Below are 26,734 nucleotides of genomic sequence, written 5' to 3'. Positions count from 1 at the left end.
TTTGAGATAGGGTTGTTTAGGTATTTAATCTCCTCTTTATTTAACCTGGGCACCTTATACTTGTGTAAATATCCATCCATTTCACTTAGATTGTCAAATTTATTAGTATAAAATTGGGCAAAATAATTTCCAATTATTACTTTAATTACTTCCTCAATGGTGCTGTGTTCACCTTTTTCATTTATGATACTAGCAATCTTTCTTTTTTTAATCAAATTGACCAGAGGTTTATCAATTTTATTGTTTTTTCTCATAAAACCAACTTTTGGTTTTATTTATTAATTCAATAGGTTTTTTGCTTTCAATTTTATTAATTTCTCCTTTAATTTTTAGAATTTCTAATTTGGTGTTTAATTGGGGATTTTTAATTTGTTCTTTCTCTATTTTTAGTTGCATATTTAGTTTATTGATTTCTTCTTTCTCTAATTTATTCATGTAAGCATTTAAAGATATAATGTATCCCCTGACAGCCTCTTTGAGTGAATCCTATAGGTTTTGGCATATTTGTTTTATTGTTGTCATTATCTAGGATAAAATAGTTAATTCTTTCTTTTATTTGTTGTTTTATCCACTCATTCTTTAAAATGAGGTTATTCAGTTTCCTATTAGTCTCGGTCTATATCTCCCTAGCCCAATATTTCATATGACTTTTATTGCATTGTGATTTGAGAAAGATATATTCACTATTTCTGCCTTTCTGCAGTTGATCATTAGGTTTTTATGCCCTAGTACATGATTAATTTTTGTATAAGTGTTATGTACCGCAGAGAAAAAGGTATATTTCTTTCTATCCCCAATCAATTTCCTCCCTAAGTCTATAATATCTAGTTTTTCTAACAATCTATTTACCTCCTTAATTCTTTCTTGGTTATTTTATGATTCTATTAATCTAGATCTGAGAGCAGGAGGTTGAGGTCTCCCACTAGTAGAATTTTGCTGTCTTTGTCTTTCTGTTGTTCTTTCTCTAAGGATTTGGATGCTATAACATTGGGTGCATATATATACAGTACTGAAATCATTTGATTGTCTATGCTACCTTTTTGGAGGATATAATTTCCTTCCTTATCTCTTTTAATGCTATCTATTTTTTCAACTGCTTTTTCTGAGATAAGGATTGCTACCACTGCTTTTTTCACTTCAGCTGAAGCAAAATATATTTTGCTCCAACCTTTTACCTTTACTCAATATATATCTCTCTGCTTCAAATGAATTTCTTGTAAGCAGCATATTGTAGGATTCTGGTTTTTAATCCACTCTGCCATTTGCTTATGTTTTAAGGGAGAGTTCATTCCATTCACGTTCAAATTTATTATTACTAACTCTTTATTGCCCCCCCATGCCATCTTCCTTCTGTTTGTATTTTTTCCCCTTTCCCTCCCATCTGTATTCCCCAGTATTTTTTCTGAATACCACCCCTTCATTGTGTTTGCACTCCTATATCCACCCCCTCACCTTTCTTTCCCCTTTCCCTTTTTCCCCTTTTCCCTTCCTTTCCTTCTATTAGTTTCCCTTTTTTCTCCCCCTCCCTTTCTCCATTCCCCCTCCCCTTTTCCCCTTTTAATGCTTGAAAGGTTAGATGTTTTTTAAGTTAAGTATGTGTGTAAGTTAACTTTAAGCCAAGTCTGTTGAGAAGAAGATTCAGGTGTTTCTCTTCTCCTCCCTTCTTCCCCTCTATTATAGTAGGTAATTTATACCTCTTAATGTAATGAGATTTACCCCATTCAATCCCCTCCCTCCTCCTGCCTCAAGGAGACAATCAGTATACATTTTTAATTTTAAATGTGTTAACTAAATTTGCTCTTCTGATACTTATGTTTAAAATCTCTATTGGCATCTGAATTTTAATTTTTTTATTTCTTTAACTGTCTGAAAACAGCAAGCTTAGTCCATTATCTTTAGGAATTTTAATCTCTGCTCTCATCCAGTAATAACAGAGTTGGTTATAATATTTTTGTGAACTTAATTATTCCAGAAATTTTATTGTCATGGGTTGACATAGAAACCTCACCATGCAGGGTTTTGTTTCTTTTTTGATAATTGAAAGATTATGATGAGCTTCAGTTCCCACCTCTGACAGTTTGTGGCTGTATGGGAAGTCATTTAACCTCTAGCCCTCTCCCTATGACTTGAAGTTTCAGAGAGGGTATCAATCTGTAACATTTGAAAGAGTTTCCTTATTTAGGATCCCCTTATTAATGAAATTATAGTTACAGTCTGTAGCCCTAACCCCCTCCCATAGAAAAATCTTAAGTAAATAAATAAAGACTTCTCATGATTCAGATGCTTAACAACATTTTGGCCATTATTTAAACAATTTGGAAAATTGCTATTAAATTTCATCAATCCCAGGATGATGCTCTGAGGGCATTGTGCTTCTTCATGGTGCTATTTGCTGATGTTCATATAAAAAGGAAAATTCGTTATAATTCTCATTGTCCAAAAGCATTAAGCCCGTAATTGTTTGAAGTGTCAGAATCAGAAAAGGTTAGAGGTGGAAAGCATTGTAGAAATAACTACTCCATCTCCAACCTCTTCAATTTGTGTTTGAGGAAAATGAGATCTAGAGAGGAGAAATAATTTGCCAAAATAGCCAACCTATTAAATGACAGGTTAAGGATTGGAACCCAGGCTGTAAGTTCACTTCCAATTGGATAATGACATATTTTATTTAATTTCAGTGACTGGATATAGAGGGTAGGAGGTAGGTTGGTATAGTGAGTTATGATTTTTAAAAAAGTATTGTGAGGGACAGATTTTGAAAGAGAGTGTTCGAAATGAGAAAGACCTGGGTTTAAATCTTCTGACCTTTTTTAGTCATGTAACTCAAGTCACTTAACCTCTCTGGACCTCAATTTTCTCATCCACAAAATGAGGGGGGTTCTTCTTGAAGAATTTTAAAATATCTTCCAACTCTTAATTTATGAAAAAATTTTGTTACCCTACAGCAGCTCTTTAAAGTAATCCTTTGGGCATTTGATTAGTTTGGCATTTAGTTATAAATTAATTTCATCAATGTAACCATTTTTATTTTATTGAGAATTCCTTCATAGTAACAATGAATTTAAATCATGTATCTTCAATGGGCCTCTGCACATTGATTTTTGGTTCATGTTTTTTATATTTCTTTTGAAAGAAATTTCTCTTTCTGTTATTTAACCACTTTTGGTATAGTAATGCTAACAATTTTTATGGATTTATTTTATAGTCTATTTTATTGAAACGATTGTCTCATTCATTGGAGATTTTCCTGGGTTTTCTTAGTAAATCATAATTTCATCTGCAAATAGGGATAATTTTGACTCCTTTTTATATCTTCAATTTCTTTTGCCTATCTTATTGCTAATAACTTGTATTCCTAGAACTAATTCAAATAATAGTAAGAGAAGAAAGGATATTCCTACTTTTTTTTACAATTGTGTATAATTTCTTTTCTTTGAATGATGATCTATATATATATACATACATACATATATATATATGTATATATATATATATATATATATATATATGCTGTGTGAAGTTTACTGCTGAAAGACATGAATACTCTTTTACATTCCCAGGCAGCAGATGTTATAAATATTTTATATCTGACTTCCCAAAATTCATCTCTATATGGCTTTATCGAATTGAAAACTAGGCTCTAACCTAGTCTTTCAATGTTGGGTTTTATACCTTTTTCTTGTAATCTCAGTAGCTTGTTTCTGATTTTATTTCTCACTTTTTGTACCTCCTATTTTACTTCAGTACAGTCCTTGTAAATCTGTTTATGCTGAGTTTTCTTATATTGGAGGCTATAGGATCTAACTGACTTCTGGTCTAGAATAAATTCCAAAGGGAAAAGACTGGCTGCAGTTGGGTATCTATTCTACTTTTCCTTGTACATAGAAACCTTTAGAATTTTTTTGTGAGCCAGTTCTGTGCTATCATCTTCTCTCTCTCTCTTTTCCCACCAGTTGTTTTCATCTTCTTTCCCATGATTGGGTAGAATCAATCTTCTACCTCTTATTCAATTTGATAAGATTCAGAGCATCAGTTTATCATTCTTAGATATCTTTTCCCTCATTGGTTATCACTTTTGATCATAATCCTTTCTTTGAAGCTATGCTATTCTGTTCTAGTCTCTTTATGCCTAACCATTAATGGTTCCCAACTGTTTACTACTCCACTCCAGTATCTTTGCCAAGAAAAGTGCATAAGGGGTCACAAAGAGTTGGACTTGATAGAAAATTACTAAACAGGATGCCTAGGTGGCACAGTGGATAAAGCACCAGCCCTGGAGTCAGGTGTACCTGGGTTCAAATCCAGTCTCAGACAATTAATAATTACCTAGCTGTGTGGCCTTGGACAAGCCACTTAACCTCATTTGCCTTGCAAAAACCTAAAAAAAATGAAAAGAAAATTACTAAACAAAGCAAGGGCGCCTATATGTTGCAATGAATCAAGCCTAGAGTCAAGAAAACTCATCTTCTTAAATTCAAATTGACTTCAGACACTTATTAACTCTGTGACCCTGGAAAAGTCAATTAATTCTGTTTGCCTCAGTTTCCTCATTTATAAAATGACTTGCAGGAGTAAATGACAAATCACTACAGTCTCTCTGCCAAGAAAACCCCAAATAGGGTAATGAGTTGACTGAAAAGACTAGACAAAAAAAGTAATAGTAGTATTTAGAAGCTAACCTCCTAAATTGGCCAAACTAAACCAGTAGAATTTGCTGCAACAACTTTGACTCATTTTTCCAATTTTGCTGATCTATCCAGCTATAGATTATCCTTTTTTCTTTTGGCTATACACAACTCTTTCTGCAATAGAATGTTATAGTCTTATTTTTTCCCCATCCCAAATACAAGGGAAGAAGTTAAAATTTCTCATTTATCTCTGTTCAAGTTCTAACCAGTCCTTTTATGCACCTACTCTCTTTCCTTCTTCCCTGCTCACATCCCAATCTCTTCTTTAGAGAAAGCTAGGTGGCACAATGGCTTGAGCTCTGAGGTAAATGTCAGAAAGTCCTGATATTTATTAGCTATGCGACTTTGGATAAAGGGACTGAGCCTTTTTCAGTTTGTTTCTTCAGCTGTAAATTGGGAATCATAATATCACCTTCCTCAGAGGACTGTTGTGAGAATCAAATGAGATAATATTTGTAAAAAATCATTTAGCCAAATGTTTGATACATAGGAGGTACTTAATACATGCTTATTCATTGTTCTCTCCTCTACTTGTCCCAACTATTCTGTATTACCTCACTACTATATCCCAATGAAATATTGATTTATATATCAGGTAGTGTTATTTCCTTTAAAATATTATTTTCTTCCACATGATTTCTCATTTTTATTTTTTAATTTTTCTTAGATATTTTGATGCTTTCTTAATATCATTCAACTAGCGCTTTTAATTTTTCTTTTTAGTATTTTTGTTGAAAGGCAATGGGGTTAAGTGGCTTGCCCAAGGCCACACACAGCTAGGTAATTATTAAGTGTCTGAGGCTGTATTTGAACTCAGGTACCCCTGAATCCAGGTCTGGTGCTCTATCCACTGCGTCACCTAGCCATCCCTAAGAAGTGCTTTTAAAATAATTAATTTTTTTTCCAAAAACATGAAAAGATATTTTTCAGCAATCATTTTTGAAAGGTTTTGAGTTTCACTTTCCCCTCCCTCCTTTCCTTCTCCCTTCCCTCTGATAGAGAATACTCTAATATAGTTTATGTATGTATAACTATGTTAAACATATTTCCATATTAATCAATTTGTGATTTTGTGAAAGAAAAATCAGAACATAAGGAAAAGAAACATGATTGGAGAAAACCATGAAACATAAAGCAAATTTTAAAAATTGAAAATAGTAAGCTTTGGTTTGCCTTCAAATTAAATGGTACCTTTTCTGTATCTTCCATCACAAGTCCTTTAGAATTGCTTTGATTATTGTATTGCTGAGATGAACAAATTCATCATAGTAGACTATCACACAATGTTGCTGTTTATGTGTACAGTGCTCTATTCTCTTCTCCAAGCATCAGTTCATGCAAGTCCTTCCATGCTTTTCTGAAGGCTTGTCTCTCATTGCAAAACAGCAGTTCTCCTTCACATTCATATACCACAATATATTCAGCTGTACCCCAGTTGATAGGCATCCTTCAACTGAGAGACGAATCAAGCAATAAGCAAAAAGACTTCCCTATCCCGTCTAATCTTGATCACAGGATAATAGACATTGCATTTTTTATTCTTTCATTATTATCCAGAAATGTTTAGCTTTCTTTTCTTTTGTGAATTTGCATATTTAATATTTTGCCTATAGTCTGGGTTCTTTTAAATTAATGATTCAAATTTTTCTCATTTATTGCCCTTAGGGTAAAAATTTTATAAGTTTTGAGGGTACCAACATTCTTTTCTCACAAAAATTCCAATTCTCCTTTGATTGCTTACAAACATGGAATAATTCTATGCTTATCTTATTACTTTTCCTTGTATCTCAAAGATTTGTTTTTTTTATTTTTGGAAATATTTTCTTTTCTTTAACATTGTGGTTTTGAAGTCTGACTAAAAATTTGCCTAGCACATAGTAAACACTTGAAAGAATTTGTTATCTCTATCTATCTGTTTATCCTGAACCCCAAATAAATTTTTATTGTTGTGCTGTAAATGTTCTCTATCCTTTGATATTAATTTCATATTTTTTCTGCTTAATTTTATAGTATGATTTCTGGAAATAAAGTATTCATTTTTCTTTGTTAATATTTTTTCTAGGAAACTTTTTAACCTTTGCTTATTCTATCTGCAGTTCTTGTCGTATGGGACTTTCATGTGCTTTTCCAATCGCTGTCTTTTGATTTTATTCAAATAATTTCCCTCTTATTTGGATATTTTTCCATTTCAAATTTTCCTTCTCTTTTCCATAGAATATAGTATGTTGTAGAGTATATGTTTTTGCTCAGAATTTACAAATCTCAAGTTAGATTTGCCCATTTCTTCTTTGTTGTCTTCTGGTATATCCATTTCTTTATGACCCTTTTTAGGGTTTCTTGGCAAAGCAACTAGAGTGGTTTGCCATTTCCATCTCCAGCTCATTTTACAGATAAAATAACCGAGGCAAATAGGATTAATAGATTTTCCCAGGGCATATTGAACTTAGATCCTCCTGACTCCAAATCCAGCACTCTCTTCACTGTGCTTCTTCCCCATTTCTTCCTTAAAGGCTCTAGTGTCTCCCATCTCATTCTTTGAGCAATTTTCTGAATGATTTCAGAAATTCTTAAGAGTTTCTCAATTGTCATTTCAAGAGACCATACAGAATTAATTATGCTATATTCACTTTCCTCTGAAAATTTTCACTCAGTTTTTGAGGAGATTAGGAGGTTGTTATTGTATTCTTTGAATTCTTATTCACTTCTCTGCCATTTTTCTCTAGCTTGATTTTTTTCTATAATGTCCTTGCTGTAAGTATACTTCTTACTGTCAATCGCCTTTCTTCTGAAATCTCCTTACTGTCACACTCCTCATCAAACCCTTACTGCCTTCTCTTTCTTCTCTGATATCAATAGAGATGTATAATATTTGTGTCTTTGGAGCAGGGAGATTGCTTAATTGAGACAAAGCTACAGTAATTTTCCATGAGGTTTCAGTAATGAAGTCTATTCTCTACCTGTCATTTTATAACATTGATTTTTTTTTAATGTGAACCTGACTTTCTTTAGTTTCTAAGCTGACCCCAGAAGGATGATCACTCATTGCTGGAGTGTTCTTCAGGACAATGTTTATTGAGACAAGGAAGGGGGAACTCTAAAAAAATTCTTTAAAATTAAGTCTCTCCTACACCTTTCTTCTTTCCTGCTTTCAAGTGTTTCCTTTAATGAAACATTAAACAGTTGGACCAAGGACTGCCCTCCTGATCTGTTCCTTCCTCTTCAGTTTTCTCATAACCAGTTTCAAAGTCTGATATAACTATATATTTTCTTCTTGAATTTTTGGGGCTTATATGATGCAGGTGCATCAACTTGCTTGTGGTGCAATTTATCCCTTGTCTGAGATACTGCCTACTGGATAATTTAAAAAAAAGTTTATGCCTAAAACCTTACATATAAAAATAGAATCAGTAATGCCTTACGCTAATACAAAATTCAGTCAATGGAGCTTTAAGACAACTAAGACCTCTACCTGACTGCCCCCTGCTGCCAAAAAATCAACTACAAATAATACACTAAAACTTTAACAGTCAGAAGGGATGTATTAGTCATGTGGTTATGGGAGGATAGTGAATGAGTTGGTCTTATTTTTTTTCTGTTGGAATTAACTTGAGATGAGTTTTTTCAATTATCATCCTGATATCATTGCTGAGTTTGGTAAATTTTGATTTTCTATTTGATATAATTTGGGGAGAGCTCTCCCTAAGTTACTTCTCCTCTATTTCACAAATGATCTGTTTGGCAGTGGTTTTGTTTAACTTTTACTATTATTTTGTTTGTTTAAAACCAAGATTATTAGGTCTGAAAAGAGATGGTACTTTTAGAATTACTATGATGTTAAAAGATAGCAACTGAATTTGCAAAAAAAGTAAAAATGACATATTCTTGATATTTAAAATCTAGGTCTGAATATTGGCTCTCACCTCACATTATGTGGACAGCCTTGGTCAAGCTTCCTAATTAATCTCATTGATCTTTAGTGATCTCATCCCTAAAATGCAGATGCTACCTATTTTAAAGTCTTGTTTTGAGGGTCAGATGAGATAATGTTTAAAAATATTTTGCTGTGTAAAATGCTTATAAATGACTTATGAAAACTCTGAATCTCTTCTTAAAATATTTATAATTTTAGTCATTGGTATTTGATCTCCTTACTATCTTATCCTCTATGATTCATTGTCATTAAGGAAATAAAGATATATTTGTCACTTTGGGGTTAGCCTTTTGATGATGACCCTCTCAGAAACTAGCTAGGTTGGTAATCATACAGCACAAACTGTCCCTCATCAAGGTCATTGTCAAATCTTTTCTCAATGGTAAATAGTCTCTTTCAATATGGACTTAGAACCCATGGTCTTTCCTTTATCAAAAGAGGGTATCAGAATAGGAATTTTGTAGAGGACTATGTTGAGTAGGGAGCAACTAGGTGGCATGGTAAATATTGCATTGACAATTAAGTTAGGAAGACTTAGGTTCAAATCCAGACTCAAACATTTATTAACTGTGTGATCCTGGATAAATGTCTCTTAACTATTTGCCTCAACTTTCTTATTTGTAAAATGAGATGTAGAATAAATGGCAAACCATATATTTGCCTAGAAAACCCCAAACTGGCTCAATAAGAGTCAAACATAACAAAAAGACAACTGAAGAAAGAGTAAGGCTGAGGATTTTATGACACTCTATCTCACTTTAATCCAAATTATGCATTCATCAAAAAGATTGATAGTTCTTCACTTTTAAAGTAAACATAAATGGGGGTGGGGAGGATTAGGGTCAATATCTATTATTGCAGCTACACAGTACTTGCTTTTTTTCACTATTCTTTGTGTATATTTTGTCTTCCTTACCCTGATCACTCTCTAATAAGGTATGTTGGAAAAGATATTAGGTCATGAGGCCTAAGATTAATATCTGGAATAGACCACATCTCTGTATATATTTAAAGAATATTTTAAATTTCATATCAACAAACATGTAATTTTTCCTTTGCTTTGTATTACCAGTTTTTAATATAGTTCCTGGTACATAATTTGTGCTTAATAAACATGGTTTGATTACTTGAACAAAGAATCATTTATAAAAAAAGAAGTGGATTCTTTATTAGATCATTTCTCCTTATTTGACAATTAAGTTCTTTGAGGGTTATCTATTAGGGAAATATGATTTTAGGAATAATAGAATTCAACTTAATGGAATATATTCCATTGAAATGCTCTATAGGACAATCAAAACCAGAGCTAAGTTTCCATTTTTATATTTTCTGGTCAACCAGAGGACACAATTATTTCAAAGCAATCTTTGAAATACAGTTATAAAGATGTTTTTAGAAGGGACCAGAATGATAGAGTAGGGGAAGCACTAGATCAAAGCTCTGGCAATAATTCCCTTTTAAACAACTTTAAAATAAACTCACATCCTATTTTGGAGCAGCACAGTCCCCCAAAAGTGATCTTTTTTTCCCCTGTCCAAGACAATTTAGGAAGTAGGAAGGAAAAATCTATGGCACTAGTGTGGGAGCTCACCCAAAAAAAGGTTAAAAATAATTGACCAAAAGTCAGCAATGACTTTTTAAAAACAAGTTTGGTCAGGTGGAAATAGTGATACAAAATCTCCCTGAAGAAAATAATTCCTTAAAATTTAGAATTCGGCAATTGAAAACTAATGACTTCATAATATACTGTTAAGAAAAAATAAAAAGTAAAACAAAATAAAAAAACGAAAAAAGATAGAATATGTGAAATATCTCAGTGGAACAACTACTTTGTAAATTAGTTTGAGGAGAGATAATTTAAAAATTATTGAACTGGTTGAAAGATATGATCAAAGAAAGAGCTTGGACAAAATCACATTTCACATGGGGGTGATGATCAACCTTAATGGACTTGCTGACTGCCTTCTGTGGGGGGCGGGGGGAGGAAAGCAAGAATAGGGGAGAAATTGTAAAACTCAAAATAAAGAAAGTTTTTCTTTAAAAAAATATCACATTTCAAGAAATTATCAAGGAAAATTATCAAGTGAAAGAATTCACAGCTCAACTCTGAATGAGATACCAGAATGAAAACTCCCAGAAACATGATAGACAATTTCAGGTCTTAAAGGTCAAGGAGAGAATACTGCAATCAACAAGAAAGAAACCATTTATGGAGTTATAGTCAGAATCATGAAAGTTTTAACAAGTTTTACCCCAGTAGAGGTCTTGGAATATAATATTCTGAAAGGCAAGAGAGCTAGAATTGTAATCTTCCCATCAAAACTGAATATAATCCTTTAGGAAAAAAACAATAAAAACAAGAGAACTTTCAAGCATTCCTGATGAAAAATTTGGAACTGAGTAGAATATTTAACCTTTAAACACAAGACTTAAGAAAGAAGTATAAAATAAACATAGAAGAAAAATCATAAGGGATTTAAAAAGATTGAACTGTTAACATACCTCTATGGGAAGCTGATATATGTAACACTTAAGAATTTTGTCAAATCTAGGGTAGGTAAGAATCTACTTAGAGGGCATGAAGTTGAGTTGACTATGTTTGAATGATTTAAAAAGAAGAAGATGAAGAGGGATGCCTTTGGAGAAGTGGAAAGGAAGAGGAAGAATAGGGAAATTATCTCACACAAGAGACATGCAAGGAAGATCTTTTAAAATGGACAAGTAAGAGGAATAGGAATGTTTAAACTTCACTCTTATCTAAATTATTTTAGGTTACAAAATTTCCTTCCATGTTCCCTTCCCACCCCCCCTCCCTTCAGTGGGAACAAACAATCAGATTAGCAATTTACAAATTGTGAGACCCTGAACCCCAACATAGCAGCACAACTAGACCAGGGAAGCCCCTAACACCAGAACAGAGGTTCCAAATGCTTGGAAATGCATAGACCTTTGACCCCAAATCCACTTTGGGCAGTGCCTGCCCCATGGTCTAGCAGTAGAGCTCTGTCTTAAAATCTACAAACTAGGTCAAATATGAGGAAGAAACAGAGGAAAACTCTAACTATAGAAAGCTATTGTGCTGATAAAGAAGATCAAAACACCATCTCAGAAGACAAATTGGAATAAAGTCTGTAAGTAAATAGTTTTGGCCAAGAGAACAGTGTACACATCAACAACAACACTGTGAGGACAGGGGAGAGACAGGGGAGAAAATTAGCAACTAAAAAATTAAAGAATGAATTAAAATAAAGCAAAACATTTTAAAAAAATCATAACTGTAAGAAAAGTAACCACCAATCCTTTCTTCCACACACCTGGAGAGAATGTCCTAGAAATTAATACTTTCAGCAAGAATCAGTTGATCAAAATGAATATTTATTAAACACCTACTGTCTGCTGAATACTTTTTTAAACCCTGCCTATACAAGAAGCATAGAACAGCTGCATATGAAATGCATGTGTTTGCTACATGTGTTTATAGGAGCACAACCATTAGGAACAAATGCAACACCAGTTTTTTGTGGAAGGGCAAGTCACATTTTCTGTGTTTCTAGAGAAAACGTCTGAAATTTCATCATACTGCTATTATTGGATTTATTCCCCATTCTTTTGTAGTCTCTACTGAAAAATTAGTCTATACTGAGATGTGATCTATTCCAGATGTTAATCTTAGATCTCATGGTTGATGCAGAGAACATTCCCTTATTCATAATTCCAACTTTTGACTTCAACTGGAATTCCTAACTGAGGTGTTGCTTCTTCCTCAAAGTATGATGAAACCATTCCTGAAACTTTCTATAGCTTTTCTTATTTAGAAAGCAAAAACTATTAACACCCCCACAGAAGTCAAACTAATAAGGAAACAAAAGAAAAAGGGAAAATTTATCTTCTTTCTGAACCTTGGACAGAAGAGCACTTTCTCTAAAGAAAGAAATGTTTTTTACAATGTCAATGTCTAGAACACAATTTAATTTTTGATTACTTAATTGATTTTTAAACAGAGTTTCCAATAGAGAATGCCCTTTTGTTTAAGGACTTGCAAATCCATGTTGCTGTTGTTCAGTTGTTTCAGTTGTGTTTGACTCTTCCTGAATCCATTTGAGATTTTCTTGGCAAAGATATTTGGATTGGTTTGCCATTTCCTTCTCTAGCTCATTTTACAAAAGAGGAAACTGAGACAAACAGGATTAGGTGATTTGCCCAAGGTCATGTGTTAGTATGTATCTGAGGCTAAATCTGGATTCAGGAAGATGAGCCTTCCATTGTGACCCCTATCTGTCTCATAACTTTGTTGCTCTCTACTTAATTTCTAACACCTAAAGTACCTGTGATCATTATTAACTTTTTCATTACTTTTCTAAACAACCAGCTTATGATTTGGGGGGGAGTGAATTTCTTAGCTCCTCATTTCCAAACCTCCCTTTATTCTTTCTCTTTTGGTCATGAATGAGAAGAGGAAAGACACTGAAAAACAAGAAATCCTGTTTAGCAAAATTACTATTTCCCTCTGCCCAGTAATCATTCTTGCCTGTTTATGCAAAAAACTCTTTTTAGACTTTAGATCAACCTTTAATGGACTTTAGACGAATTTTAGCTTTTGAATTCAGAAGTTTGAATATAATTTTCTAATTTCTAAATCAATATTTCTAAATGTCTAAATCATTATCCACGTTGTATCACTTTGCTCATTTCAATTAAAAGGTAAAATCAATGCAGAATTTTTTTCCTACTAATGGAGTAATTTTACATTCAAATTAGTAACTTGATTTATTGCTGAGTGGATTGTAAAGTGTATTTGGCCCAACTTTCATTTTGCAGATGCAGAAAGGGAGGACAAAATCACATAGGTAGTAAATGACAAATATCTGATTTTATCCATATCCAAGTACTTCACATTTATATAACAGTCTGAAAAGTACTGTTGTTCTCACAAATGCCCTTTGAAATAGGTAGCACAAATATTACTGTTCCATTTTATAGATGAAAAACCAGTGGCTAATGAGTTGTTCATGATCATAGAATTGTTAAGTGGCCAAGCCAAATTCGAACCAATACATTCACACTTCAAGTTCACTACTTTTGCACTATCACACACTGCTTCTCATAGTAATATAACTATGATCAATTGAATTATTCAAGAGTCAATATTGAACTTGGGACCAGTGACACAAAGTATCCTGTTATTCTTGTTTTTAACCAGGATTTTTTCCATTTTATTTAAGCTTTTATGAACTACTACAATCCTTAACTCATTTTCCAAGAGGAATGTAGCAAACCCACATGCTCAAAGGACATTTACATTTCAGGCAAAGGCAGGATGATTTAAAACACCTGCCATGATTCTGGGGCTAGAAGGGGATTTTACTAGTGATTACTATATGTGCATTTGCTTGTTATATTTCATCACTTGGGTTTAATGTGTTATTTTATGGCATCCAGACAGCAAGTACTTCCCATCAATCAAAATAATAAACGAGTTCATTTGTTTGGTAAGGTAGAGTCAAAAGAAAAATTCTTGAACTTAAGTAATATAAACTCCCTTTTGGTGTGTTATTAAGAAGCAGAAATTACAACACTCAGAGATTTCATTTACAACATGAATCCTAAAAGTGGGAATTAAAAGGGAATAAAATGGTTCTATTACAAAAATGAATCTTAAAACAACTAAATTTCACAAGGTGAATATATAGTAACAGGGCTATCCATATCTCCATTAAATTATTCTATGCCATATTTTACTGTGAATATTTTCCCTTTCCAATGCTGTTTGTATTTTCAATTTTAAAAAGTTCAACATAAATATCTACTTTTAGCTAAGGTTTTAAATGTGCTTTGTACTATTCTTTTTTCACTACCTTCCCTATCTTCTATGCCACCCAATACTAATGTCTTATAACTGTTCTCTGAGCCCATTAGAAAGCCATAGTGTTAAGTTAAAATGAAACATACTGCAGGTAATGGAATGGAACTGAAGTAAAATCACTTTTTTTAAAAACTAGAGTAACTAAAAGTTATTTCCTATACTATTCAGACTCTAAGACTAATTTCCAACAAGATATTAGAAGCAGAAAAATCATTACACAGGAATAGAAACTATGACACCTTGAGAGAAGACAGGAAAACACATAATGGGGTTGTGGATAGGATACCACATGTTAAAATCTTTCATGAGAATTTAGAGCACTTTTTTTTCCCCAAAAGATAAATGTTTTTTCCACAGACATAAATAAAACTTTTGCCTTTAGGATTTCATCTGACTGAAACTACTCAAGGATATCCTTAATAAAGAACCACAGAGATGATTAAATAAAATTAAAACAAAGTATGCAGGATGAGGAAATATTGAATGGATTGTGCTCATTTTCAGAATCTAGGGGTCTCAGTAAACTACAAAGTTAAAAAAATGAGATTTGTACTCCAAGGAGAGTCATAACTTTAATTAAAAGGGAGGCAAGAGTCCCATTGTAATCTCCATCTGTCTGACCACATATGGATATTAATATCAGATCATATCTGTAAGTCTCAGTTTAAAGAAATCCTTTAGGCTTTAAAACTTTATCGTTGGGGTGGCTAGGTGGCGTACTGGATAAAGTACCGGCCCTGGAGTCAGGAGTACCTGGGTCCAATTCCAGTCTCAGACACTTAATAATTACCTAGCTGTGTGGCCTTGGGCAAGCCACTTAACCCTGTTTGCCTTGCAAAAAACCCCCTAAAAAACACTTTATCGTTGTTATTCAGTTGTTTCTGGTTGTATACAGTTTGTCATTGCCCCATTTGGTTTTTGTTTGGTTGTTTGTTTGTTGTTGTTCTTTTTGGTAGATATACTCAAGTGATTTGACATTTCCTACTTCAACTCATTTTACAGATGACACAACTAAGACAAACAGGCTTGACCCTTGTCCAGGGTAAAAAATCTAGTAAGTGTCAGACCAGATTTGAAAGGAGGAAGATCAATCTTTCTGACTCCAGGTCTATCACTCTAATTATTGCAACAATTAACTGCCCAACTAACTCACCCATGGTCTGAAGTCTGTTGGTTCCCCTCAACCTGGTTTAGTTTGTCTGCAGAGACAGTTTTATTATGGTGTTGCTGCTGCAAAACTTCTTGAAGCCACAGGTGAGAACTCTAGAAATGTCCTAAATTGTGATTTTTGGATGGGGCCATCCCATAGCTGCATAAAGCCTTTTCTGTTCCCTCTTCATTTAAGTGACTGCTCTCTGATGGTGATTTCCAATATAAAGTATATATACCTTCTTTGTTCATAGTTATTTTGCATGTCACCTCCCCCATTAGATTGTGAGTTCCTTGAGAAGCAAGAATTATCTTTCTTTGCATCCTAGAACTTAATATAGTACCTGGCACAAGGGGATACTTAATAAATGTTCATTGATTAACTAATATATATTGTCAAGATAGTTACATTTGTTTAACATGGTTCCTTGTGACCTTCCCAAGTCTGTGTAGCCTTGGTTAAAGCAGCTTGCATATTTGTTTCCTTGTGTCCTAAGAACTTCCTAAGGAGCAGGCAGGTCACTTCTTAAATACTCAATTCTTCCCCACCTGATATCCCCTGACTGAAGCTTCTCTGCCTGTCCCTGAGATCATTTAGGGCATCTTCTCTCTGGCCTTTGGACTAATTCCAGCCTACCACTGTAATTTATTGATAAACCGAAGAGCATCTAGACTGCAACCATGATGATTAAGGATTTTGAATATATGGAGATGAACTGTAAAAACTGGGAATGTTAAGTTTGAAAAAAGAGGACCCTGTAGTTACATGATAATTCTTCAATCATTTGCAAGTCTGTCATGTTAAATGGTGTTCAGACATATTTTGTTTGACTCAGAGGACAGAACTAATGAACATTGATTAAAAGATAAAAAGAGGCAACTTTAAACTTGAATTATTAGCAATTTGAACTGCCTAAATTAGAATACATGGCTTCAGGAAGAAGTGAGTTTGCCCATATAGAGTTCTCCAAGCAGAGGCTATATGATCATTGAATAGATATGTTGGGATAGACATTCTTTTTCAGGTATAGATCATTGATTACGTGATTCAGTTTGAGACAGGGAATCTTAAGGGAAATTTAACATGTGGCCCTTAAATTAAATTAATTCATTTTTTTGTATAGATTAAAGATGCTAACTTTTCATCTATACTGAAGGCCTAGCAATAATAATGGACTTTAGGAAGAAAAAATTAAAAATAAACAACTATGAAGTTTCATGCATCAACAAGAAAATTGATAAAGATACAAAATGATGGCAACATCTAATATTGGAGGATCTGTGGAAAAGCAGGCATAGTGATGGCATTCTGCCTTTTAAAGTCTTTCATAACCTACCATTTTACTACTTTTCTAGGCTTTTTGCATCTTACTTTCCTTCTGCTATGTATTCTGTAATCCAATGAGATTGAAATCCTTTATGTTCCTCTCAAATACACTCTATCTTCTGAACTACTTACATTTTCACTGAGGGTCACTTGTTCCTAGAATGTTTCTCATCTCTGTGTCCTGATTTATGAGTCTTTCTTCAGTTCAAGCTTCTAAACTGAATTTCCATCTGCAGCAAGAAACTTTCCAAATCTCCCTTAATGCTGGTACTTTCCCCCTGGGGTTAACTCTATTTTATGCTTTACATATCTTGTTTGTTCCTAGTTTGCATGTTATCTCCTCCATTAGATTATAATCTTTTTATGGACAGGAATATTTTTTTTCTTTTCTGCATATTGCCAGAGATTAACAAAATGTAGTAGATTCTTAAAATACTTGATCTGACTCTATGCTAAAAAGTGGTACAATTATTCTGGATTTTAGTATTGTCTTATGCAAAAAAGTCTAGATTGTCCATATCTCTTTCCCTAGACATCTCACTAGTAGGCATATATTCAAAGACAATCAAAGATAGAAAGTTGAATACATGCCAAAATATTTATAGCAACAATCTTTATTGTAGCAAAAACTTGAAACAAAGAAGGAAAGATTATCAATTGGGGAGATGGTGGAAAAATGATTTCAAGTTATTTTAGCACAATATTATTGTGTAATAACAAATGGCCACCATGAAAATTCAGGAAAACCTGGGAAGAATTGTACAAATGTATATGGAGAGAAATAAACAATGTCAAGATACAGTACAATGGAAGCCAACTCAGAAATGTCTTTAAGAAACAGGTCTCTGAATGAGCATGCAAAAAGAGAAACTGTGGGTCCAAAATACAAATGTCCTTTTTTTTTTAATATAATGGAAAAATAAACATTTTTCTCAACTGGAAAAGACGTAAACCATAGTAATTCAACAGTCAGCCTTTATGCAGAACCACATTGTGGGGGAATCTTGAGGAGCTATCAAACACAAGAAAGAACATAACAATAAAATGAACCTACTATTCTTTTTCTTGAGGAGCAAGGAGAATAATAAGATAAACAAGAAAGAAGAAGCAGCAGATGGAGACAGGAATAAGTCATTTTGCTTTTCTGAGACTTAGTTTCTTTCACTGTAAAATGAGGAGGTTGAACTAGATGATCTCTAAGATGCCTTCCAGGCTTCATATTTTGTGGGTCTGGGTAAAGTTTAGAATCTGGACTCCTCTTTAAGTTCTTTATGTTGATTCTTTGATTGTCTCTGGTATTAAAAATGTTGTTCTACATTAAGCTTTGAATCTTGACTTCAGATTAATATATGTCCTCCAGGAGGGCTGCCTGTTTAAAGCTGATTTTTCCTTGCTGGCTGGAATCCAGGCCAGTGTGATACAGGTAGAGAGGCAAGATCTGACTGTGCCCCTAGTTATGTTAAAGATGGAACCTGATGAGAAACTGCTACCTATGATCATTCAGTTCCAGCCTTCCTCTCTGACTCTCCAGTCCCACCACTTTTCCTGCCCTCAGATCCCTCCCTCATTTGGCTCCTGGCCAAGGCCTGGGTCACAAATTCTCACTCAGCTGCATGAGCTGCAAGCACATCTACTGAGGGCCCATTTGGTGGCTGTCATGTTTGCTGCAATCACCATGAGGTGTCTATCAGGGATTTGCCCTATGTTTAAGCTGCTGGTCCCTTATATTTGCTATACTATGGAGATCAACACCAGTGCCCAGAGCAAACTTATCAATGATGGGGGAATTTTTGACCAGGCTCTGAACACTGGTGGGGGATCACCTGGGTGTTCTCTGAAGGGTAGCAAACTGTCTGACCTATTTGATCCCTCTGTCTTCCCTATGACTTGGCTGATCTAGGGCTTCTGGGGATTCAATCATATCTTTATGCTCAGGATATTCTTAGGTTCTGGGTTATTATCTTCCGATATGTGCAAGGAATAGTCTATCTCTATTATTCAGATGAGGTTGTGCAAAATGACCATGAGCTACAGGCTTGGTGCAGAGATCACTGAGATTTGGCTGTGTGGGGTCCAGGAATGAGGGTTTCTGTCTCCTTCCAGTTCTGTGCTGAGCTCTGCCACTTCGTTACCATGTGCATCTTTGCATGCAAAATCCAACACTCAGTTGTTAATCAGGGACAGCTGAACTGGTATGCCTGGGCTCCTAGTGCTCCATGCATTATGAGGCAGCCACCCGCTCCCACAAAGGATGTCCCATTAGAAATAGAGATGGCCACATTGCCCAACATGTATCAGTCTTGTATCTAGATGGTTGGTGTATGGTTGCTAAGCCAGACCCAGCCAGACATGGTTTCCCTGGGTCATCACAAGGAGCAATACTTCTTAGGACCTGGTCCCAAGGTTGTGCTGAGATGTTTCCAGTCTCACTCCTATCCTGCAACAAGTGTCCCTTCACAGTCAATCTTCTTCTCTTCATGGAATCTCATAACCAGGGACAAGTCTTTCTCTGATACTGCAGACACTGATAAGGGCAACCCTTTCTCCAAACTTCTACTTGGAGGTCCATGAAATCAAAAGTTAAAAGTCAGTGAAAGGTTAAAAATCAGGGGTTAGTGGAGATTAGAGACCACTAAAGGATGAAGGGTCACAGTTTAAATGAGATAGTCCTCCAGAGTCAGAACTAAGTTACTGAGAGATCCCAAATTAGGAATATAACCAAGAATATCCTTTTCTCCTCTAGTTCTTCTTCTTGGTATTTCTGAAATAGACCTTAGAAGTCATTTCCAGGAGACATGAAGACAAGGTCTCACTTATCTGCTTCATCTCAATTTTTAATATAAATGTTTTATTTGTTTTCATATATATATGCATATATGTATATATATATATATATATATACATATATATATATATATATATATATATGTATGTATAAATGGTAGTAGTTTCTACCAATCCATACTGCTTCCTATTTCCTGGATCCGGCTCACTCCTCATTTCCCCAGCCTTTCCCAGGTAGAGCTACTGCTTTGTTATGAAACAATCACATAACTTTTTTCCAGCTCCCTCTACTTCCACCTCCTGTCCCCTCTGCCTCTTTGTGCCTTCCCTTCCTTATGTCTCCTCCTTCCTTCTGATCTTTTCCTGAACCACTCCCTTCTAGTCTTTCACTTTAAGTCCAGCATCACCACACCTTTGGGCAAGGCACATTCCTTTAGTTCCCCTCAGTTTCATTTTCTTTAAAATGATGATATTAATTTGGATAATCCCTAATCGACCTTCCTCTGCCCTGCCCTTGCCCCTTCTCATCAGAGGTCTCAGGCAGGCAGGCCATCCCCTTGCACCTAGTCATGACAGGGGCACACTTTCTCCTCCTCTTCCTCTGCCTTCATGCTCTGCTCAAAGACTCAAACAGTTATGTGGTTGCAGAAACAGAGCATCCTTCAGCAGAAGATAAATTTTAGAAATTTGACATTCAGAAGGGAACCTAGGTCTTCTGAGACATCAGCTTCAAAATCCTCCATCTAGTGTGTGGATGGAGGGGAAGGTAGAAGATTTAGGAGGAAGAAAATTATAATTATTGCTCACAAAGTCAAGAATTTTTATAGATTTTATAAATGAGGAACTTGAAGCTTCAGGGGTAAAGGGACTTGTGAAATGTCATAAATGTTGAAAGATTTGGCCTAAATCTACTGAGACCTTAAGTCACTCTGGTTTGTGAATAAGAAGTACCGAAAAGAAGTTTTATAGGTCACTGTCTACTATGCACACTAACCTCATACACACACACACACACACACACACACACACACACACACACAAAACCACACACATACACATATGCAAGTATAGATACACTTTTTTCACAGAATAACAGTTGAAAGAAATCAGAGGCCATCTGCTCCAGTCTATACTTAAAGAAGAAACAATTCAATTTCAAGTCAATAGAGATAGTTACCCTTACAAAAGGTACCATGCTAAATTACAAAAGTGAAACTGTGTCTGTCCTCTGGGAGCTTATGTTCTATTTGGAGAACACAGCTTGACAAATAAATACAAAGCATTTTTCTTGGAAAGAGGAATTCAAGACAGTCTCATATAGGAGAAGGCACCTGAACTGAGCCATGAAGGAAACTGGGGATTGTCAGAGGTAGAGGTTGATCTGTCTCATGGTAGAGGAGCAGGTCCCTATATCTTAGGTACAGGTTGGATAATGTGGGGTCTAAAATGGTCCAATCTGCAAGAAAAACCACTAAGAAATCTAAGCTAGAAGCATTTTATTAAAGGGTCCATGGACCTCTCTAATGAAGTAGATCTCAGAACTTCTTCACAATCTGACATAGCCCCTGGTCTCCAAGGCCTTTCTTTTATGGAGTTTGATCCCCAGACAGAAGAGGCAACATAAAATACAAAATTTTATTAGTTGTAACAATAAGATGAAGTGATGATCAACCTTGATGGACTTGCCCACTCCATTATTGCAATGATCAGGGATAATTTTAGGGGATCTGCATTGGAGAATACCATCTGTATCCAGAGAAAGAACTGTGGAGTTTATAAAGATTTTTATCTTCAATTTTTTCTTCAATTATCTTCAATTTTTATTTTGCTATCTCTAATATTTTCTTTCTTATGTGTCTGTTTTGTCTCCCAATACATTCAATCTTGCTATATGTATACCATGAAAACAAATGTAAAGACTATCAGAGGAGGGAAAATTGTAAAATTCAAAACCTTGCAAAAATTATTGATAGAAACTACTATTGTATATAATTGGAGAACAAATAAAATACTTATATTAAAAAAGATACAGGACGGTGAACACAATTACTGCAATAAGATGAATTAAAAGATCACTAAAATAAAGAACATTGAATTCTAATGGAAAAGCCAATGAAAAAAGCTAATGAATTATTACTTCCCACATGACAGAGAAATGGGGTAATACTAGAATAGAATAATGATTGCAATATTAGCTGTGAAATCTGTATGGGATGTTGATGTTTAATTCCTTTTTCTTTGTCAAAAGAAGAAAAAGAGCAGTAGAATACAAGTAGTAGAACAAGGGATTTAAATTAGATGTAAGTGGGCTAAGATGGTATAATAGAGAATCAGCTGGATTCTCCCAACATTCCCTTCCAAATAACTTTGAAATATCATCCTACATCAAGTTTTGTAGGGCATCAACAAAATGTCAGAGGAAAACTTTTTTTTTCAGCCAAAGAAAACTGAAGAGGTCCACAAGAAAGGTCTGTAACAATAGAGTTTGCAAAGGTTCAGAGTATATGACAGGAGCACCAGGGTAGGCTTGGAGGTAGTTACTATTCCAATAACAGCAGTTTTGGGAAGTCTCAACCCAGAAATAGTAAAGAACTTATGCAAATGATCAGACAGATATTACAGGGGATCTTTTCCTGGCACTGGAGGCAGCTTGCATTGATTGGCAGCATTTCTGTCCATGTATAGTTCTAGGCTGCAATTCTAGGGTAGGAACAGTGTCTGTGGTCAGTAGCATGTGAACAGGGAACCTGGTCATAGTTCTGGGGTCAAGAGAAACATGATTATTTATAACTACAGGAATCAAGGCCCTTTTTGGATAAAAGTCAGAGGGCATACCAGAAAAAAAGTGATCACACCTTTCCCAGGTGTGATCTTGGAAGTACTGAAAATATGCAGGTCCCCTGAATTAGCACTGAAACCAATACCATGTAAAAACCTGAAGCATGAGATAGTATCTCCCCAATCATAAAATGAAGTTCAATGTGAAGAAATAGACTGATAAATGAATAAACATCATCAATAACAAAGAAATTTGACCATATAAAGCTGCTAAAGTGACAGAGAAGACCAAAATATAAGCTTAGAAGACATGAATATGAAAACAACTATAAGCCTCAAAGAAAAATGTCAATTGGACCCAGGGCCAGAAAGAATTCCTGGAAGAGTTAAAGAAAGCTATGAATGGAAGATGAAAAATTGAGAAAATAAATGAATGATGCAAGAAATTATGAGAAGATAATTAATAACTTGACAAAAGGAGGGCAACAAATTCTGAAGAAAATACCCTCTAAAAAACCCCAAACAAACCTAAAATTCACCAAAGAAAATAATTTCTTAAAAAGCTTTATTGGCTCAAATAAAAAAAAGAGGTACAAAAATTGATTGAAGAAAATAATTTCTTAAATTGGAATTAGGTAATGGAAACTAATGAAACAATCAACAAAGTCAAAAGAATGAAAGTAAAATAAAGGAAATGTGAAATACCTCACTAGAAAAGCAGGTAAAGCATAAAATAGTTTGAGGAGAGGAAAAAAATATTAGACTAGGGGCAACTAGGTATGCAGTGGATAGAGCACTGGCCCTGGAGTCAGGAGAATCTGAGTTCAAATCTGATAAGCCTCAGATAAACTGTGGGACCTTGGGCAAGTCATTTAAACCCATTGCCTCACAACCCCCCCCCCCAAATTTACTATGTGAATGTGCTAATCAAAAATAGACAGAAAAAAGAGCCTAGGCATATTTCATGGACTTATATCCCAATATCTTTTTTTTTAAAAAAAAATTTCATCTTTTATTATGTAAAATAAAATACTGTTCACTTATTTTACAAGATTAAATTTAGGTATGACTGAAAATATATCCCAAAGGACACAATCAAGTATTCTATTTTGTCTTTGTTTTATTGAAGAGATGTCAAATTCAAAAGTTTCATCTTCAAAAATTCCTAAGGTGCAACTGAAAAGGCAACTGAACACAATACATTCTTTTTTCAACAGGGACCTATTCATATCCAAACACAACAAGGTCCAAACCTGTGCAGGGGGGAATGCTTATTATCAGCCAACCACTGCACCACCACATAAAAATTGAAGAATGATCAGAAAGCAATTCAAGTTCAGTTCTTCCCGCTTTACTAATGCAAAGCTGCTCCCTGTGACTTATTTACTTTTTGAAGTTGGGAACCTTTTGAGTTGGTCAAATCCAACCTTCCAACAAAGCAAATGTGTATTTCTCCTTGGATGAATTAAGGGATTTCTGTGTCCATTGTGTAAATCTGAATCAGGTCAGACATAATGTTACCAATGACTGCCTTGGTAAGGTCTTCACTAAAAACCTGCCACCAGGACTTTTCTGCCTCGGAATCAGCAGGCACCTCCACTCCATAGCACTGCAAAGCAAGATTGAGCACCACTACAGCTATTTGTTGAGCAGGGTACTGAAGGCACAATGCTCTGTGATAGCTATCCTGCAGCAAAGCCCAGGCTGTCAAAGAGACGGGAGTCCTCTCCCAGCTATGATGGTTCATCCAATTCTTTAAAGATATAAGGTAGTGGAGCAGATATTTGTGGGGATGTTGGATGGAGATCTGGAAATGCAAACCTCTCAACATGAGTAATTCACACTGAACAATGCTTTCCCTCAGTTCCCAGAATCAAAAGTCTAACTCCAAAGGTTTACACTTGGGATTTAAATACCTATGAGAGACATTGATGATGTCTCTTGTTCAGAGGTGTGGCTCCTCCACTTTACCTGCCAAGTAAATGGTTGGCATGGCTATGAGGTAAGGGTCATATGTATCTAATTTGGTGTCACAGAAAAAAAAATTATGGTAAATGGTGCAAGCTGTGACAATTGGAATGGATTGCATCCCTAGCTTGACACTGGCCTCCATGTTGAATCATGTCACTTTGAAGTGGACTTTGGCTTCAGAGGCTGGGTGTCCATCTTTCCTCACTTCTTCACCCTCTGTGTTGCCCTCACTCTGTCTAGACTCCATGACTAACACCTTCACCTCAAAGTACACCTGGACCCTTAGGTTCCTTAATGCCAAAAAAAATCTAATTCAAGTCACACAAAAGGACAAAATGAAATGAAACAAAAGAGGAAGTATGAGGTTTTTGCAGGAATGCTCTACACTTATCATGGGAACTTGAAAACAATGAACCCATCTGCAATCACAAAAGATTTCCTACAGCACATCATATATCTTTACAGTCACCCAATTGTCCAAAAGATACAAAGAAGATAAGATTCCACTATATTTAGTGTCTTTTGGTCAATAAAGAAGCTTCTGATTTCAGAGATTAGAACATCACCACTTAATGGTTTCTTCCAAAAAGGAGTCTCTTGCAAGTACATTAAGATACTACAATATTCCTTGATGAATGCAGAGATTCTGCTGATAATACTTCAATTACTAACATCAAACAAAGCATAAAATTTAAGAAGGATGCTCACAAAAGGTCCATGTAGATGTCATGGAAGATGTCACATAGAGAATAAAAGTGGACAATGGGGTGCTCTGATGTTCCTGTTTGTGGATAATATTGTGTTCATTACATCAAGCCCAGAACATCATGAAACTTCCAAATGGGAAAAAAGGGATGGAAAAATGCCTATTGGCCAGAATAGGAAGAGCTGTTGGATGGCCAGGCAATTGAATCAGGACATCAGTTGATAAACCTGTGACAGACATTGTAGATGGACAAGTTGGACTGAGAATCATCTAGGTGAAAGACGTTAGGCTGGAATTACCTTTGTGAAATTTTGCAGGACATTCATTTTGCATTTTCAGCATCAACAGTATCCATGGAATAGGTCAGTCTGAAGCTGCTTTAAGTTGTTTCCCATATGCAAAGCCCCACTTGCCCATTGGGGTCCCTGCAGCCTAGGAGAGGAGGAAGAGGAAGGGCCCTAATGAGTCTCTCAGAGCTCCACAGCAATGCTTTTCTGTTTCAGGGTGCTGGTGCTTTCCAGCTTTCAGGGCCACCCGCTGTGGCTGCTGGTGGGCTCCCCACCCCAGCTGGGGCACTGGGAGCCTCAGAGGGCCATGCCCATGAAGCAGGAAAGCAGAGGCAGGTTGGCCCTACCTATAACCCAATATCTTAAGGAAAACTGTCCCAATATCTTAAGTCCAGGGGGTAAAATAATGATGGAAACAATTACTGATCACTAGTTGAAAGAAATTCATAAATTAAAGCTTCCAGAGCTCACAGTTTAAAGGGAAAATTCCACATCTCATAGCTCAAGGGGAAAATATTGTATGCAACCAGAAAAAAAAAGATTTAGATATCTTGGAGCCACAGTCAGTTTTAACAGCTTCCATGTTAAAGGAAGAGAAGATTTTGAATGTGATATTTTAGAGGATAAAGGAGCTAGGATTACAATCAAGAATTACTTCCCCATCAAAACTGAGTATAATCCTTTGGGGGGGGGAATGAATGTTTAATGAAATAGACTACTTCCAAGGATTCCCGATGGAAAAACCTAAGATTAATAGACAAATTGACAGTCAAATATGTCAAATGTGGGTGGACATAGGTCTGAGCTGATTGAGTTGGGATGATCTTTAAAAAGTGAATATAGGGGTGAAAAGAGACACATTGGAAGAAGAGGAAAGGGAGAATGAGATAAATTTTCTCACAAGGAAAAGACACATAAAGAAGGAGATTTTATAGTGGAGGGGAAGATGATGATGGATGAGCAGTAATGCTTGAACCTCACTCTCAATCAGAACTGGTTCAAAGATGGAAGAATATATCTACATACTCTCAGTTGGGTATAGAAACTGGTCTTATTCAGTATGGAAATAGAAGGGGAGGGAGATAAGAGATAAAGAGGAAATAATAATGAGAGGGTGAATTGGAAGAGTCAGTGGCCAAAACCAAAATAAACTTTTGAGGAGGGACAGGATAAAGAGAAAAGAAACAAAAGAAAATATAATAGATATAAATGAATACTTAGTGCTGATAACTGTGAATATGAATGGTATC

The 26,734-nt window shown here is 35.2% G+C and overlaps 1 protein-coding gene and 2 pseudogenes across 1 annotated transcript in view; 2 read left to right on the top strand and 1 right to left on the bottom strand.

Moving 5' to 3' along the window:
- The window catches only part of KCNH5 (potassium voltage-gated channel subfamily H member 5), a 471,355-nt gene that overhangs the window by 333,223 nt on the left and 111,398 nt on the right, over positions 1-26,734 (top strand). The window lies entirely within an intron of this gene.
- LOC141520507 (polyunsaturated fatty acid lipoxygenase ALOX12 pseudogene) lies at positions 16,559-19,529 on the top strand (annotated as a pseudogene).
- Positions 23,986-24,738, bottom strand: LOC141520410 (cyclin-Q-like; annotated as a pseudogene).

The sequence above is a fragment of the Macrotis lagotis genome, chromosome 4 (assembly GCF_037893015.1).
Source record: "Macrotis lagotis isolate mMagLag1 chromosome 4, bilby.v1.9.chrom.fasta, whole genome shotgun sequence".
NCBI classification, from domain to species: domain Eukaryota; kingdom Metazoa; phylum Chordata; class Mammalia; order Peramelemorphia; family Peramelidae; genus Macrotis; species Macrotis lagotis.
The sequence above is the reverse complement of the archived record's forward strand: the minus strand, read 5'-3'. Positions and strand labels throughout refer to the sequence as shown.